General features: G+C 45.9%; 1 protein-coding gene across 1 annotated transcript in view; it reads right to left on the bottom strand.

The window, feature by feature from the left end:
- LOC140453230 (uncharacterized) overlaps positions 1-6,562 on the bottom strand; it is a 144,600-nt gene extending 138,038 nt beyond the window's left edge. The window contains exon 1 of the mRNA XM_072547805.1: positions 6,327-6,562. The gene's annotated coding sequence lies outside the window, so the exon portion shown is untranslated. The remainder of the gene's footprint in view (positions 1-6,326) is intronic.
- Between the last annotated feature and the right edge of the window lie 10,809 nt (positions 6,563-17,371).

The raw sequence follows: 17,371 nt of genomic DNA, 5'->3' as shown, positions 1-17,371 counted from the left end.
TGCAATCCGTCCTTCTTGTACAGTTCACTTCTACCCCAAAAGAGATTCCAATGATCCAAAAATGTGAATCCTTCTCCCATACACCAGCTCCTCAGCCATGCATTCATCTGCTCCATCCTCCTATTCCTGCTCTCACTAGCTCGTAGCACTGGGAGTAATCCAGATATTACTATTCTCGAGGACCTCCTTTTTAAATTCCTGCCTAACTCTCTGTAATCTCCCTTCAGAATCTCAACCTTTTCCCTTCCTATGTCATTGGTTCCAATGTGGACAATGACCTCTTGCTGACCCCTCTCCCACTTGAGAACATTCTGCACCCTTTCTGAGACATCCTTGATCCTGGCACCAGGGAAACAACACACCATTCTGCTTTTTTTCTGCTGGCCACAGAAATGTCTGTCTGTACCTCAGACTACAGAATCCCCTAACACAAATTATCTCTTGAGAGCCGATGTACCCCTCCTTGCATTAGAGCCAGTCTCAACACCAGAAACTTGGCTGTTCGTGCTATGTTCCCCTAAGAATCCATCACCCCCTACATTTTCCAAAACAGCATACCTTTTTGAAATGGGCATATCCACAAAAGACTCCTGCCCTAGGTGCCTACCTCTCTTACCCTTCCTGGAGTTAACCCATCTATGTGACTGTATCTGAGACTTTCCCTCCTTCCTATAACTGCTGTCCATCACATACTGTTGCTGTTGCAAATTCCTCATCGCTTCTAACTGTCTCTTCAACCGATCCATTCGATCTGATAAGATTCGCATCCCACACCATTTATGGCAGATATAATCTGCAGTAACCCTTAAACTCTCTTTAAACTCTCACATCTGACAAGAAGTACATATCACTGCAAAGGCTATTTTTGCTCCTTCACAATCTACAGACCCAGAAAATAACACCCTCTTATTCCTCTACAAACACTGCCTCAGGTTAAATTAATAGCTATGGCTTATATTTTAAGTTTACTAAAGAGACTTATCTCCAAAAACATATAATCAAGAAAGAACCCATTTTACTCACTAATACAGCCTTTCTCTTGGACAGATTTAAAACAACAATTAACTTGTCTGATTCTGTGCTGTGAACTTTGCCCAACAGTTCCTCCAAGATTAGTTGTGAATTTCAGTTCTTCTCCCCTTTAATATGACAAGCCCTTCTTCCCAGGATTACTCTTATAAACCTCCTGGGGCTTCTCCAAGGTCAGCACATCCTTCCTTAGATACAGGGCCCAGAACTGATCACAATATTCTGAATGGGGTTTGACCACAGCCTTATCCAGCCTCAGCAGTACATCCCTGCTCTTGTATTCTAGCCCTCTCGAAATGAATGCTAACATTGTATTTGTATTCCTAACAGCCAACTGAACCTTCATGTTAACCTGAAGAGAATCCTGAACAAAGACTCCCAAGTCTCTTTGTGCTTCAGATTTCCACAGCTTTTCCCTGTTTCGAAAATATTCTATACCTCTATTCTTCCTAACGAAGTGTATAACCTCACACTTTCCCACATTGTACTCCGTCTGCCACTTCTGTGCCCACTCTCCCAGCCTGTCCACACCCTCCTGCAGCCTCTCTGCTTCCTCAGCACTACCCACCCCTCCACCCATCTTCATATCATCTACAAACTTAACAACAATGCCTTTGGTTCCTTTGTTCAGATCATTAATGTATAACATGAATAGCTGTGGTCCCAACACTGACCCCGATGGAACTCCACTAGTCACTGGCTGCCATCCTGAAAAAGACCCCTTTATCCCCACTCTCTGCCTCCTCCCAGTCACACAATCCTCCATCCATGCCAGGACCTTGCCCCTAACACCATGGGCTCTTATTTAGCAGCCTCCTGTGTGGAACCTTGTCAAAGGCCTTCTGGAATTCCAAATAGATCACATCCATTGGCTCTCCCTCGTCTAAACTGCTTGTTACCTCCTGAAAGAATTCTAACAGATTTGTCAGGTATGATCTCCCTCTGATGAAGCCTTCCTAACTCAGCCCTATTTTCCCAAATACCTCCAAGTACTCCGCAATCTCATCCTTAATAATGGTCTCTAAAATCTTACCAATGACTGAGGTCAGGCTAACAGGCCTATAGTTTCCTGTCTTCTGGACCCCTCCCTTCTTAAACAGGGTTGTTATATTTTCTGGTCCTCTGGGACCCTCCCTAACTCCAATGATTCCTGAAAGACCACCATTAGAGTCTCCGCAGTCTCCTTAGCTATTACCTTCAGAACTCCGGGGTGTAGTCAGGTTCAGGTGATCTATCTAACTTCAGACCTTTCAGCTTCTTCAGCACCTTCTCCTGAGTGATGGCCACTACACTCATCTCTGCCCCTGACTCTCGAAGTTCTGGTGTGCTGCTGGTGTCTTCCACAGTGAAAACTGATGCAAAGTACCCATTCAATTCCTCCACCGTTTCTTTGTTCCCTACTACTGTTTCTCCAGCTTTACTTGTCGGCATTCCAAAATCCATTCTTCCTTCTCTCTGACCTTTTATATCTCTAAAGATGTTCCTGTGGTCTTCTTTTATATTACTAGCTTCGTTACCCTCATATTTCATCTTCTCCCTCTTATTGTTTGATGGAGGTTCTCTTCTGGTTGATGGAGGCTTCCTAATCCCCTGGCATCACTAATCTTCACCACATTGTAGGATTGTTATTTTGTTTTTATGCTGTCCCTGATTTCCTATCAGCTATGGTTTCATCACCCTCCCTTTAGTGTGTTTCTTCTTCCTTGGGATGATTTTCTGCTGTGCCTCTCAAATTGCCTCCAGAACCTCCTGCCGTTGCTTCCCCACTGTCTTCCCTACTTGACTTCCCTTCCAATCAACTCTGGCCAGCTCCTCCTTCATGCTCTTAACCTGTCCACATCTCTCTGTAGACACTTTGTGTCATCCTCAGCACTTACCTTCCCATCTATTTTTGTGTCATCCATAAACTTGGTGACTGTCCATTCACTTCCACATCCAAGGCATGAATATATATTGGAAACAATTGTGGCCCCATCACTGATCCATGTGACACACCTCTAGTTAGGAACTGCCATCCTGAAAATGTCCCCCTTATCCCAACTGTTTATTTTCTATTAGTTAACCAATCCTCTATCCACGCTAATAACACTATTGACTTTTTTTGAGTAGCCTGGTGTGTGATACCTTATTGAACACCTTCTGAAAATCCAAAAATATAACATCCACTGCCTTATCTTTATCATAATACTTGTTACCTGCTCAAAGAATTCTAATAAATTTCTCAGACATGATTTCCCTTCATGACGTCACGTCTTCATCTTCACTGCTCCAAAGATAGTGAGCCAAATCTCTCTAATCTTTCCCTGTATCTAAAATTCCTCATCCTGGTATCATTCAGGTAAATCTCCTTTGAACTGTCTCAGATTTTAACATCCTTCCTTAAATAAGGTGCCCAGAACTGAACACAATATTCCAGACATGGTCTGACCAATGATTTGTAGAGGTGTAGCATCACCTCCTTGCTTTTATACTCTATGCCTCTATTTATAAACCCAAGGATCCCATTAGCCTTCTGTTTGTCTAATTGAACAAAAATGCTGTGTGTATGTTATAAATAGAAACACTGTGCTGTCTGTCTGAGTAAAAATACAATGCGGTGTGTATATGATAAATACAAATACCATACTATCTTAGAAAGACACAGTGCCATGCATATATTATAGATACAAATACTGTGCTGTCGGTCTAAGTAAAAATAAAATGCTGGGTGTATACCATAAAAGCAAATATAGTACAGACTGTCTAAATAAAAATACAAAAACTGCACTGCCTTTGTAAATTAAAACACAATGCTGTGTGTACATTATAAATACAAATACTGCACTATCTGTCTAAATAAACATATAATGCTCTGTATATATTGCAAATAGAAATACGGTATTGTCAATGTTGAAATACAATGCTGAATGTATATTTGTACTGACTGTATAAATAAAGATTCAGTGCTGTGAGTATTATAAATACAAATACCGTACTAAGTAAAACTGTAATGCTGTGTGCATATCATAAATACAAATAATGTATTGTCTAAGTAGAAATACGATGCTGTGTTGTATATTATAAATACCTAGACTGTCCTGTCATCGAATGATCAAGTTTTACTGTACAGAATGAGGACATTCAATCCATCATGTCTGTACTCGCTCTTGAAAGAGCCACCCAGCTAATCCTGCTCTCCAACTCTCTCTCTGCACCCCTCTGATATCAGAACTTCCAAATATACATCCAAACCTCTTTTGAAATCTCCTATTGAATCCGCCTCCAAACCTCACTGCCAGCTCTCTTGCTAACAGTCTTGAAACTGTGACCACTAGTTACTGACAAACTGATGAGTGGAAACCGAATACCCTCCTTTACCTTGTCAGAATTATTCAGTTTGACCACCTCAGTGACATCACGTCTTAATCTTCACTGCTCTAATGACAATAAACCCTATTTCTGTAATTATTCCTTGCATCTAAAACCCTGTATTCCTAGTGTTATTCAGGTAAATCTCCTTTGAACTGTCTCCAGATTTTAACATCCTTCCTTAAATAAGGTGCCCAGAACTGAACACAATATTCCAGATATGGTCTGACCAATGATTTGTAGAGGTGTAGCATCACCTCCTTGCTTTTATACTCTATGCCTCTATTTATCTGGGTGTTCTTGTACACCAGTCAATGAAGGTAAGCATGCAGGTACAGCAGGTAGTGAAGAAGGCTAATAGCATGCTGGCCTTCATAACAAGAGGGATTGAGTATAGAAGCAAAGAGGTTCTTCTGCAGCTGTACAGGGCCCTGGTGAGACCGCACCTGGAATATTGTATACAGTTCTGGTCTCCAAATTTGAGGAAAGACATTCTGGCTATTGAGGGAGTGCAGCGTAGGTTCACGAGGTCAATTCCTGGAATGGCGGGACTACCTTACGCTGAAAGACTGGAGCGACTGGGCTTGTACACCCTTGAGTTTAGAAGACTGAGAGGGGATCTGATTGAGACATATAAGATTATTAAAGGATTGGACACTCTGGAGGCAGGAAACATGTTTCCGCTGATGGGTGAGTGCCGAACCAGAGGACACAGCTAAAAAATACGGGGTAGACCATTTAGGACAGAGATGAGGAGAAACTTCTTCACCCAGAGAGTGGTGGCTGTGTGGAATGCTCTGCCCCAGAGAGCAGTGGAGGCCCAGTCTCTGGATTCATTTAAGAAAGAGTTGGATCGAGCTCTCAAGGATAGTGGAATCAAGGGTTATGGAGATAAGGCAGGAACAGGATACTGATTAAGGATGATCAGCCAGAATCATAATGAATGGTGGTGCAGGCTCGAAGGGCAGAATGGCCTACTCCTGCACCTATTGTCTATTGTCTATTATAAACCCAAGGATCCCATTAGCTTTCTGTTTGTCTAATTGAACAAAAATGCTGTGTGTATGTTATAAGTAGAAACACTGTGCTGTCTGTCTGAGTAAAAATACAATGCGGTGTGTATATGATAAATGTAAGTACAGTGCAGCATGTACATTGTAAATACACAGACAGCGCCGCGCAGATATTAAAATGCACACAGAGTACTGCTTGAGTACTACAAACACACAGATTTTGCTGTGTGTGTTACACAAATGTACACCATATTGTGTATATTGGAATTATAAATTTTGCACTCTGTGTATGTTACAAACCCGTACACTGCACCTGGTGTACAGTACAAACAGAGCTACCTTCCTGTGGGACATACGACATTGTATAAATCCCTCATGACAGCCGTTACTAAGGTATCATCAACTCGATGGAATCATCTTTCTGATTCTATTCTCCAGGACAAAGTGCATTGCAGTTTGATCAGTAAAGAGTAGTTTCTGTGCTGTGGGCACACTGACCAATTAACAGTGTATCAGGAGATTGGCCAAAGTTTCAGTCTTTTCACCATTTTGAGTTTTCTGTGGTGTCTGTTCACTGTGAACTGACTGTGAAATTCCCCTATGTCTCTTTGAATGAACAAACTCTGCTTGAATTCATCTCAGTGAACTGTGAATGGGTATACACACACACACACACACACACACACACACACACACACACAAACAGCATGCACACAACATACTCACATGCACACTCACAGACACATTCACTCACAAACTCCTTCACACACTCCCACACATTCTCTCACACTCATCCACAATCTGATACATTCAATGCACACTCACTCACCCCCCCCCACCCTGGTTGTATGCAGACAGATCCACATAAATTAGCACAAATTGGTACAAACTGGAAGACACAGTGAGCGATACAGATAATTCCAAATCCACACTAACCTGCGAGCTGATAGTGTCGGCTGACTCTGATCTCCGGAATAAAGGGCTTAGGCAAGGTCAGGAGAAATCTCTGTGACGGTACGTTCCTCCCCTTCCTGCAAACAGCACTTGTTTTTGCTGTTTGAATTGAATGAAAGTTAGCTCCCAGAAAAGGGATGGTTTCAAAAGATGATTTCAGAAATAAAGCTTTAGCAGATGTAGAGAGAAAGAGGGGGGATGTGAGCTGGTGAGCAGTGAGCTCAGTTCTGAGCACTGCTTCACTCTGCCCTCTCTCAGAGAGAGGAGCCAGCTCCAGGCAATAGTAGCCTCTCTCAAGCCAGAGAAATCTCTGCTGCTGGCACAGAGTGTCAGCAGCACCAGGGACAGCGATTCAGAACAACCCATCCCCATCACAGCAACCGGCTGGAGGCAAAACCTGACAAAGCACAGCCTCCCTGGGACAGGACCCAGGGGGGATCTCTGGCCCCTCTCTGACACCTCACCCCACCCTCCCTCCCTGACACACACCCACCGTCCCTGACGCCCCTCACCCTCTCTGACCCTCACCCTCCCTGACCACCCCTCACCCTCTCTGACCCCCTCACCCTCTCTGACCCCCCTCACCCTCTCTGACCCCCACCTACCCTGACCCCTCTCACCCTCTCTGACCCCCACCCTCCCATACCCCCCCACCCTCTCTGACCCCCACCCTCCCATACCCCCTCACCCTCTCTGACCCCCACCCTCCCTTACCCCCCTCACTCTCTCTGACCTCTCACCCCACCCTCCCTCCCTAACCACCCCTCACCCTCTCTGACCCCCCTCACCCTCTCTGACACTCACCCTCCTAGACCCCCTCACCCTCTCTGACCCTCACCCTCCCAGACCCCCCCTCACCCTCTCTGACTCTCACCCTCTCTGACCCCCCCAACCTCTCTGACCCCCACCCTCTCTGACCCCCCTCACCCTCTCTGACCCCCACCCTCTCTGACCCCCCTCACCCTCTCTGACCCCACCCTCTCTGACCCCCCTCACCCTCTCTGAGCCCCCTCACCCTCTCTGACCCTCACCCTCTCTGACCCCCACCCTCTCTGACCCCCCTCACCCTCTCTGACCCCCACCCTCTCTGACCCCCCTCACCCTCTCTGACCCCCACCCTCTCTGACCCCCACCCTCTCTGACCCCCCTCACCCTCTCTGACCCCCACCCTCTCTGACCCCCAACCTCTCTGAAACCCACCCTCTTTGACCCCCCTCACCCTCTCTGACCCCCTCACCCTCTCTGACCCCCACCCTCTCTGACCCCCACCCTCTCTGACCCCCCTCACCCTCTCTGACCCCCACCCTCTCTGACCCCCAACCTCTCTGAAACCCACCCTCTCTGACCCCCTCACCCTCTCTGACCCCCACCCTCTCTGACCCCCTCACCCTCTCTGACCCCCACCCTCTCTGACCCCCTCACCCTCTCTGACCCCCTCACCCTCTCTGACCCCCACCCTCTCTGACCCCCCTCACCCTCTCTGACCCCCTCACCCTCTCTGACCCCCACCCTCTCTGACCCCCTCACCCTCTCTGACCCCCACCCTCTCTGACCCCCCTATCGTTTGTTCCCAATTGTTATCCTCTGAATCAATGAAGTGTTGATTTCTCCTTTCAGTTCCTGACGGAGTTTAAAGAGACAATTACAACCCTGTCCCTGGTACAGATTTAGAAAAAGTACATTGAACAAAGGAACAAAAGATGATAAAAGTGTGTGGGCAGGTTCTTCAAATGTTTGTGCAACCATTCAGGTGTGAGTGTGTCACATAGGTGTGCAATGGTCACTCCTGTATGAGGAGGATTTAATTTAAATCACTTGTCCTCTGTACATGGGGGAGAGTGAGTGTATGTGTGTGAGGATTAGTGTGTTAGTGACGGTGGGTCTGTGCGTGTGTCAATGCGAGTGAGAGTGTGTGTGTAAGTGTATGTAAGTGAATGTGTTAGTGAGAGACAGTGTGTGAGTGTGTGTGTGTCTACATATGAGTGTGTGTTAGTGTGTGAGATAGAGTGTATGTGTAAGTGTGAATGTGTTAGTGTGTGAGAGTGTGTATGTGTGTAAGTGTGAGTGTGTTAGTGTGTGAATCAGATAAAGTGAATGTGTGTAAATTGTGTGTTCGAGTGTGAAAGTGGGTGTGTGAGTGAGAGTGTGTGTGTGCAAGTGTGAGTGTATTAGTGTGTAAGTCTGTGTGTTGTGTGTGAGAGTAAGTGTGTATGTTAGTGTGTGAGAGTGTGTATGTGTAAGTGTGAGTGAGAGAGTGTGTTAGTGAGTGTTAGTGTGTGAGAGTAAGTATGTGTGAGTGTGTATGTGCGTGAGAGAGTGTGTCTGTGTTCGTGTGAGAGAGTGTGTATGTGTGAGTGAGAGGGAGTGTGTGTTGGTGAGTGTATTAGTGAGTGAGACAGTGTGTGTGAGCGCGTAAGTGAGTGTGTTAGTGTGTGACTGAGAGACAGTGTGTACCAAACCCCTGCCTTCTCCCCCTAACCCTATACATTGTTTCTGTTTAAGTCACTACCCTCTGTCCTTTGGAATGCTTCAGTTGAACCTGTCTCCATCCACACGTCCAGCCCCTGAACTTCAGATAATCTTATTTCATTTATTTTATTTATATTTTTATATATATTTTTTTCACTGTTCTGTACCTCTTATTTCTTGATCGTCTCTCTTTCTCTCGCTCCCCACTCTCTCATCACCTTTTTCCTCTCCTCTTCCCCCTTTGCTGTCCTTCTCCCCTGTTTTCCATTTTGCCTCTGCTTCACCCATCTCCCACATATTTTGTCACATAGCACTGGCTTCAGCCTTGGTCATTCACAGCTCCTAATCTCCCTATAATCTCTCTATGCACTGTCATTATCACCCCTTTATTGCTACCTTTGCTTCTGGAGCCATGACTCACCTTCTCTCAGCCTAGTATAAATACCTCCCTATTTCTCCCCTTTTTTTTAGCTTTGAAAAAGGGTCAGTTAGACTCGAAAGGTCAGCTCTTTTCTCTCCTTACAGATGCTGCCAGACCTGCTGAGATTTTCCAGCCTTTTCTCTTTTGGGATTGAGAAAAACAGCCTCAACTTCTTTAATCTATCTCTATAACTGAAGGATTGTCTTCCTTCAAACCATTCAGCGTTCGTCTGTGCTCTCTCCAATGTGTTCACATCATTCCCAAAGTGTGCTCCCCGGAACTGTACACAATACTCCAGCTGAGCTTGAAGCAATGTCCTGTACAGGTTCAACACCTCCTGCTTCCTCTTCGTCACAGAGTCATAGAGATGTACAGCATGGAAACAGACCCTTTGATCCAACTCATTCATGCCGACCAGATACCATAAATTAATTTAGTCCCATTTGCCAGCACCCGGCCCATATCCCTCCAAACCCTTCCTATTCATGTCCCCATCCATATGCCTTTTAAATGCTGTCATTGTACCAGCCTCCACCACTTCCTCTGGCAGCTCATTCCATACACATACCACCCTCTGCGTGAAAAAGTTGCCTCTTAGGTCTCTTTTATATCTTTCCCCTCTCACCCTAAATCTATGCCCTCTAGTTCTGGACTCCCCAACCCCAGGGAAAAGACCTTGTCTATTTACCCTATCCATGTCCCTCATGATTTTATTCTTGTGCTCTATACCCCTGTTAACAAAGCCTGTGGAAAACTGTATGATTTATTAACAGCTTTCTCTACCTGTCCAGCGACCTTTAATGACATTAGCAGATGCTGGAGATCAGAGTTGAGAGCGTGTTGCTGGAAAAGCACAGCAGATCAGGCAGCATCTGAGGAGCAGGAGAGTCGACATTTCAGGCATAAGCCCTTCATCCTGATGAAGCCATTCCTGATGAAGGGCTTATGCCCAAAACTTTGATTCTTCTGCTCCTCAGATGCTGCTTGATCTGCTGTGCTTTTCCAGCAACACACTCTCAACTCTGATCTCCAACATCTGCAGTCCTCACTTTCTCCTGTACAGATATACAGCCAGGTCGCTCTGCTCCCACACAGCCTTTAGAACAGTTTCCTTTATTTGATACTATCTCCACATTCCATGCACCAAAGTGCACCCCATCTCTTAGCTTTTGGTGCGACACAGTGGCAGCGCTGCTGCCTCACAGCGTCAGGGACCAGGGCTCAATTCTAGCCTCGGGGGACTGTCTGTGTGGAGTTTGCACATTCTCCCCGTGTCTGTATGGGTTTCCTATGGGTGCTCTGGTTTCCTCCCACAATCCAAAGATGTGTGGCTGAGGTAAGTACAGCTGATGCAGTTTATGCAGATTTCAGCAAAGCCTTTGATAAGGTTCCACATGGGACTCTGGTTGAGAAGGTTCAAGCAGATGGAATTAAGGAAAACCTAATGAGATGGATCAGGAACTGGCTTAGCAATAGGACAGAAAGGGGAGTGGTAGGTGGCTGTTTGTGTGACTGGAGACTGGGGTCAGCAGTGTACCACAAGGAGCAGCGCACCAGGACCCTTATTGTTTGTTATGTACAGATATGATATGGATGGGGGGGGGGAATGTTAAGTTAGTAAATGACACCAAGATTGGTGGAGTGGTTAATAATGAAGATGGTGGTTGTGGGTTACAGGAAGAAACGGGTGGGTTGGTCGGATGGACAGACCAATGGTAGATGGTGTTTAATCCTGATAAATGTGAGGTAATACACTTTGGAAGAAGTAACAAGATGAGGGTGTATTTAATGAATGGCAGTACACTAGGTAGCTTAGACACCAGAGGGAGCTTGGGGTAGTTATTCACAAGTCTCTGAAGTCAGCGGATCATGTGAATAGAATAGTTAAGGAGACATATGTGACACTTGCTTTCATCACTTGCTGGCACAGAGTATAAAAGGAGATAATGTCGGAGTTGTACAGAGCATTGGTCAGTGCACAACTGGAGGACAGCGTTCAGTTCTGGTCACCTCCCTGCAGGAAGGATGTGGTAGCACTAGAGGGGGTTACAGAGAAGGTTCACCAGGATGTTGCCTGGGATGGAGAAACTGAACTATAAGGAGAGACGAGATAGATTTGGATTGTTTTCTGAAGAGCAGAGATGACATGGGGGGAGATATGAGGGGCATGGACAGGGTGAACACAAAGCAGGTATTCCCTTGGGTTGAGGGGTCAATCACAAGACAGTATAGTTTTAGGGTAAGGGACAGGAGATTTGGGAAAAAAACTTTTTCACCCATCAGGTGCTGGGAATGTGGAATGCATTGCCTGGGAAGATAGCAGAGGCTGGAAACCTCACATCCTTGGGAAAAAAAATTTGGATGAGTACTTCAAATATCATAACATTCAAGGATATGGAAGAAGTGCAGGAAATCAGGATTAGTGCATTTTTAATGGTATTAATGTTGGTGCAGACTCAATGGGCTGAAGGGTCTATTCTGCACTGTGCGAATCTATGAGAGACAGAGAGAGAGGCTATTGGCCAACATCTACACTCACACAGAGTGATCAGGAGCAGGAACACTGAGTATGTTCCATCTTCTCCAGACCCAGTAACACTGGGACATAATGTTCATTCCCATTATTCCAAGACCTGCAGTCAGAACCCTGACTGAACACTTTGCTGCAGTACGTGGCTCAGAAATGCACTCACTTTCTACCACTTAGCAATACAGTGGCATGGTGGCTCTGTGGTTAGCACTGCTGCCTCACAGGGACCCGGGTTCGATTCCCACCTCAGCCGACTGTCTGAATGGAGTTTGCACATTTTCCCCAATGTCTGCGTGGGTTTCCTCCCACACTCCAAAGATGTGCAGGCCAGGTGAATTGGCCATGCTAAATTGCCCATAGAGTTAGGCGCATTAGTCAGAGGGAAATGGGTCTGGGTGGGTTAATCTTCGGAGGATCGGTGTGGACTAGTTGGGCCAAAGGGCCTGTTTGCACACTGTAGGGAATCTAATCTAATCCTCATGTTTATCTAACTCCAACACACACCCAACAGAACACACATGCCCTCAACAGGATGAGGGCACCAATCTCAGGGTCCTGCAGTGCTTATCCCATTTGCATCTGCTCATTGTGAAGACACATCCTCGGCATTGGCTCAGCTGCACTCACAAGATAACTGGCTGCTGTGGACCCCAGAGACCTTCTGTACAGTAAAATGTCCACTGGATAGTGAGCTCTCGAGTGTGTCTCTCCCTGTTGGAAGGACCTTTACCAGTGAGATGTAAATGCCACGGCCCTGACCACTAGGAGATGGGCACTGACTGTTGTGCCCTCTGGAGCTGCTTGCTTCAAAGAGGTGAGAAAAAAATAAACCCACTGACCCAGGGATGAGAGAAAACGGAGCTGAATTGAAAGCTGCACATTCTCAGCCCATTCCCAGCCCCCAGTCCTTCCTGTGCAGTAAATGCAGCAGAGACTGATCCCTCAGATTGAGCCACACCAGGAGCAGCTCAGTGTTGGGCTGAGCTGGTCCCAATGGCACAAACCATTGCCTTGTCAAATGCACAGCTGCCACCCTGAGCAGGCCATGTCCTTGGCTCTGAGATCTCACTTTCAGATGTGCTATTTATAGCACTGTCGAGCTGTGAATGCAGAAACATCAAAGAACAGATTTTTTTTAATTTTCTGCTGAGGCAGTCTGAGACCTATGACTCTCCAAGACCCTCATCCTTGAGCCAGACTCTCAGCCTGTTCAAGGATACCTACCTTGAAGAAGCTCTCCTCCTCCCTCTACAAGGATCTCCGTGAGTCCTGCTTGGCACACCAGCCTCACTCCTGAAGAAGGGCTTATGCCCGAAACGTCGATTCTCCTGCTCCTCGGATGCTGCCTGGCTTGCTGTGTTTTTCCAGCACCACATTTTTCAACTCTCAGCCTGTTCATGTCACTGTGTGGCATGTGACTACAAGGTACTGAGGATAAGGGTCAAGGTTCACAGGACAGGGCATGCTGGTTGATGAAGTCGTATCAATCCATGATATTGGCAACTGTGCCTTTAGCTGCTTGGACCTTCAGAGCTTCCTCACTGTTGCTGGGTTAAAATCCTGGAATTCCCTCCCTCAGGGACATTGTGGGTCAACCTACAGCACACGGACTGCAGCGGTTCCAGAAGGTAGCTCACCCCCACCTTTTCAATGGGGCAACTAAGGACGGGTAATAGATGCTGACTCAGCCGGTGACACCCACATCCCATGTGGGGTTAGGTAGAGAGTAAAGTTGTCCCTACTGTGTCCTCATCATTGTTCTGATTCCTTCAGCCTGAGGCTAATTGCCCGGGGTTGGGGAGGGAGGTGAGCTGCAGTCCTCCTGCTGTTGGTCGACCCACAATGCCCTTCAGGACGGAATTCCAGGATTTGGACCCAGCTATGTTTTGTCTATGGCGCCTTTAAGTTTAATAGAACACTGATCATTATTCATGATTTTGATGAATTCCAGTTCTGTTTTGGTGTTCAGCACGTACAGACAGTATTGTTACTCTGTATTGCATCTCCCCTAATAAAGGAGTTAGTGAAACAGTAAACATTGAAAATGTGATATAACCGCCCCCAACCTCAACTGCAAAATTAAAAAAAACCCTTAAAAAATCTTAAGAAGAGTTCTTGAAAACAAACTATTGTTGACTCTGAATTGAATTAGAATCCCTACAGCATGGAAACAGGCCTTTCAGACCATGGCAACCCATTCCCCTACATTTGCCTGACTAATGCACACATCCCTGAACACTGTGGGTAATTTAGCATGGCCAATTCACCCGACCTGCACATCTTTGGATTGTGGGAGGAAACCCACGCAAACACAGTGAGAAGGTGCAGACCCCACACAGACAGTCATGCGAGACTGGAATCGAACCAGGTCCCTGGTACTGTCAGGCAGTAGTGCTAACCACTGAGCCACCATGCTGCCCCTGTAAAATGCTGCTCAGAGTGAGAAACTCTGAGATTGCAGATGGGACTATAGGAATCTGCAATTAAAGCAGACATTGCTGGAGAAACTCAACAGGTCTGGCAGCATCTATGGAGAGAGCAACAAAGTTAACATTTTGAATCTTGTCTGACTTTACTTCAGAATAAAGCTTCTCAGTTCTTCAGTTCTGAAGAAGACTCATGCCAGACTTGAAACATTAAATTGGTTTCTCTCTCCACAGATGCTGCCAGACTTGCTGAGATTTTCCATCATTTCGTGCTTTAATTTCAGATCTACATTTTATTTTTATTTCACTGTAGAAATCTACATTTTCCTTTCTTTCTAATAGGATCCAGTCCATTGCCTCAATCAGAGTGGGAATGCTTGTGATACTATTCATTTTGTGGTTTGAAGTCTTTTACAGTGTGTTTGGTGAGACCTGGGGCTGCCTGGTGAGACCTTTAGGCTGCACAATGGTTTCACAATGGTCCATGGGACTGTCTTGATGGGCTGATACCAGCACAGGTCTATGATGTGGATACTGCAGCTCCTCCAAATTGACTAAAATTTTGCAAACTGTAAAACAGTCCCTTGGAGATTGTCAGACAGACTTTCCCAGGATCCTGACAGCTACTACTCCAGTTTACTCAGGCAGAACTCTGAGCTCACTGCCATCTTAATATCCAGACAAAGCCACAACTGGAACGGAATCACAATAGACCCAAACCCCACCCATTCACTCCCACTCTGCACAATCCCAACGGACTCAAACCCCTTTCCTGATGAAGGGGCTTTTGCCCAAAACATCGATTTTCCTGCTTCTCAGATGCTGCCTGACCTGCTGTGCTTTTCCAGCACCACTCTAATCTAGACTCTGATCTCCAGCATCTGCAGTCCTCACTTTTGCCTCAAAACCCTTCACATGCACTCCCACTCTACACAATCCGAATGGACTCAAACTCCTTCTCATTCATAAGCAAAATACTGTAGATGTTGGAAATCTGAAGTAAACTCGATTCTGTTCCCTCTCATAGCTCTGTTCAATGAAGAGGAGGTTGTTTTCTTTGTGTTCCTGGTGAAATGTTCTGGGACACCTTGAGGCTTTGCAGTGACACAGTTCTGTTTTGAAGGTTCTCTTTACCTGCTCCTGGCAATGGCCTGTCAATGAGGGATAACCTTTCACCTGAACCTTGGAATAAGTCCAAGATCAGAGACCGATGCCTGAGCTGAGAGGTCAGCCTTACCCCCTGACGTGACCTCACTGCCTTGAAAATTGCAATCTGTCATCATGGGGTCATCTCCTGATAGACTCTGAGCAGAGACTACCATCCGATTAGAAGAAAGTTCCTCCATGTATGGATTCACCATCAGTCTGCAGGATTTTATTCTTGGAGTTGCTGAGAAGTGTTTGTGTAAGTTTACTCCCAGAGCTGTGTGAGCTCTCTCAGTTCAGCACAGTGTGTTGATCTGAGGATTTATCTCCATTGTAAATATTGTAAGAAGTTGGTGCCTCCAGGGTCCCTTGCTTTGACCAGAGCATGTGCCAGCCATTTCTGAATGGATCAAAGCAACAGCCCATTTCCTCACTGACTGTGACAGCATTTCAGTGTAGACTTTGCCTTCCAGTTCCTCGCCCCTCCAATTGTCAAATTTCCATAAGAAACACATAGCCCCGATGGAAAATGTGCCCAAAAACAGGATGGGTCCACTCCGCATGTTAACCTATCTGACCCCACAGGAGAATTCCAATGCCTCTCCCCACCCTCTCACCCAGTCGCTGTCCTGTCAGCCAACATAGGGGGCTAATTAAAACCAGACAGCAGTTTGGTGTCTCAATTATTTCACACACTCGCGAGCTGTTGTCTGGGGTACACTCATGCAAGCTGAATCCAAGCCCCCCAGAAGACGTTTATTTATTCATTGCACGTAGAGGATGCTGGTGCAGACACCAGCTATAGTCTATTCCGAATGGCCTTGAACTGAGTGAGCTGCTCGAACACTTCAGAGGGCAGTTAAGAGGCACTGCTGTGGGTCTGGAGTCACACGTATTTGAATTTGAATGATTTATTGTCACTTGCATTTTACAGTGAATAACTAAAACAGTGACTATCACAGTAAATAATACAGTAAATAATACAGTGAATTATTAATACAGTGAGTAATACAGTGAATAAAACAGTAAATAATACAATGAATAATAGTGAATAATACAGTGAAGTATTAATACAGCGAGTAATACAGTGAATAATAGTGAATGAAAGAGTAAATAATAGTGAATTATTAATACAGTAAATAATAGTGAGTAGTACAGTGAATAATAAGTGAATAGAACAGTAAATGATACAGTGAATGAATAAAACAGTAAAGTACTTCAATTGCCACCACAATCTGGTGTCCTGAAAAGTTGCAAATTGCATTCATGCCCAAGTAGGAGTTGCACTGATAATCTTTGGATCTATAACTAGGAATGGTAGCCTTTGCACCACTGGCCTCATCATATATATGGGCTCTCTTTCCCTAACTGGGAATCGATCCTGGGCTGTGGCAGTGAGAATTCCAAATCCTAACCACTAGGGAGGGTAGACCAGACTAGGTAAAAATGGTGGCTTCCTTCCCGAAATGACGTTAGTGAACCAGATGGGCTTTGACAACAACTGACAATGGTTTCACGGTTGCCGTAGGGCTTGCTTTTTTTTAGTGCATTCAAATTTTCTTCAAGGTGTCCTGCATCAGCCAGGGTGGGTTTTCAGGCCATTCCTCCAGACTCCCAGGAGGCTGTGGGTTACTGCCCAGGGATTACAGACCATGTCCCCAGACCCCTAGGAGGAGTGGATTATGGCCCAGTGACATTAGCATGATCATTCCTATAGGCTAAGGCCCAGGTGGGCATCAGGACCTTCACAAGGATATGGGAGTTGAATGGTTTTGTTACTGGGCCATGTTGCACACACCTGTTCTGATAAACTAGTGATTCAGAGACCTTGTGAGGGAGGGCAGGTGCGGGGCGGAGGGGGTAGTTTTATGGTTGGGGTGACACCCTCCCCCTTTGGGAAATGCCAGTTTCTAAAAAGAGGTTGTTCCACCCAGAGTGTACACAGTGAATGACCTAAGCAAGCTCACCATTGGACTGGCTCATCAGAACAAGGATAGCTCCCCCTGATGGCTACCAGGCACTCCGTAATAGGCCT

Source organism: Chiloscyllium punctatum, chromosome 26 (assembly GCF_047496795.1).
Source record: "Chiloscyllium punctatum isolate Juve2018m chromosome 26, sChiPun1.3, whole genome shotgun sequence".
NCBI classification, from domain to species: domain Eukaryota; kingdom Metazoa; phylum Chordata; class Chondrichthyes; order Orectolobiformes; family Hemiscylliidae; genus Chiloscyllium; species Chiloscyllium punctatum.
Note: the sequence above shows the minus strand (reverse complement) of the source record. Positions and strands in the feature narration are given on the sequence as shown.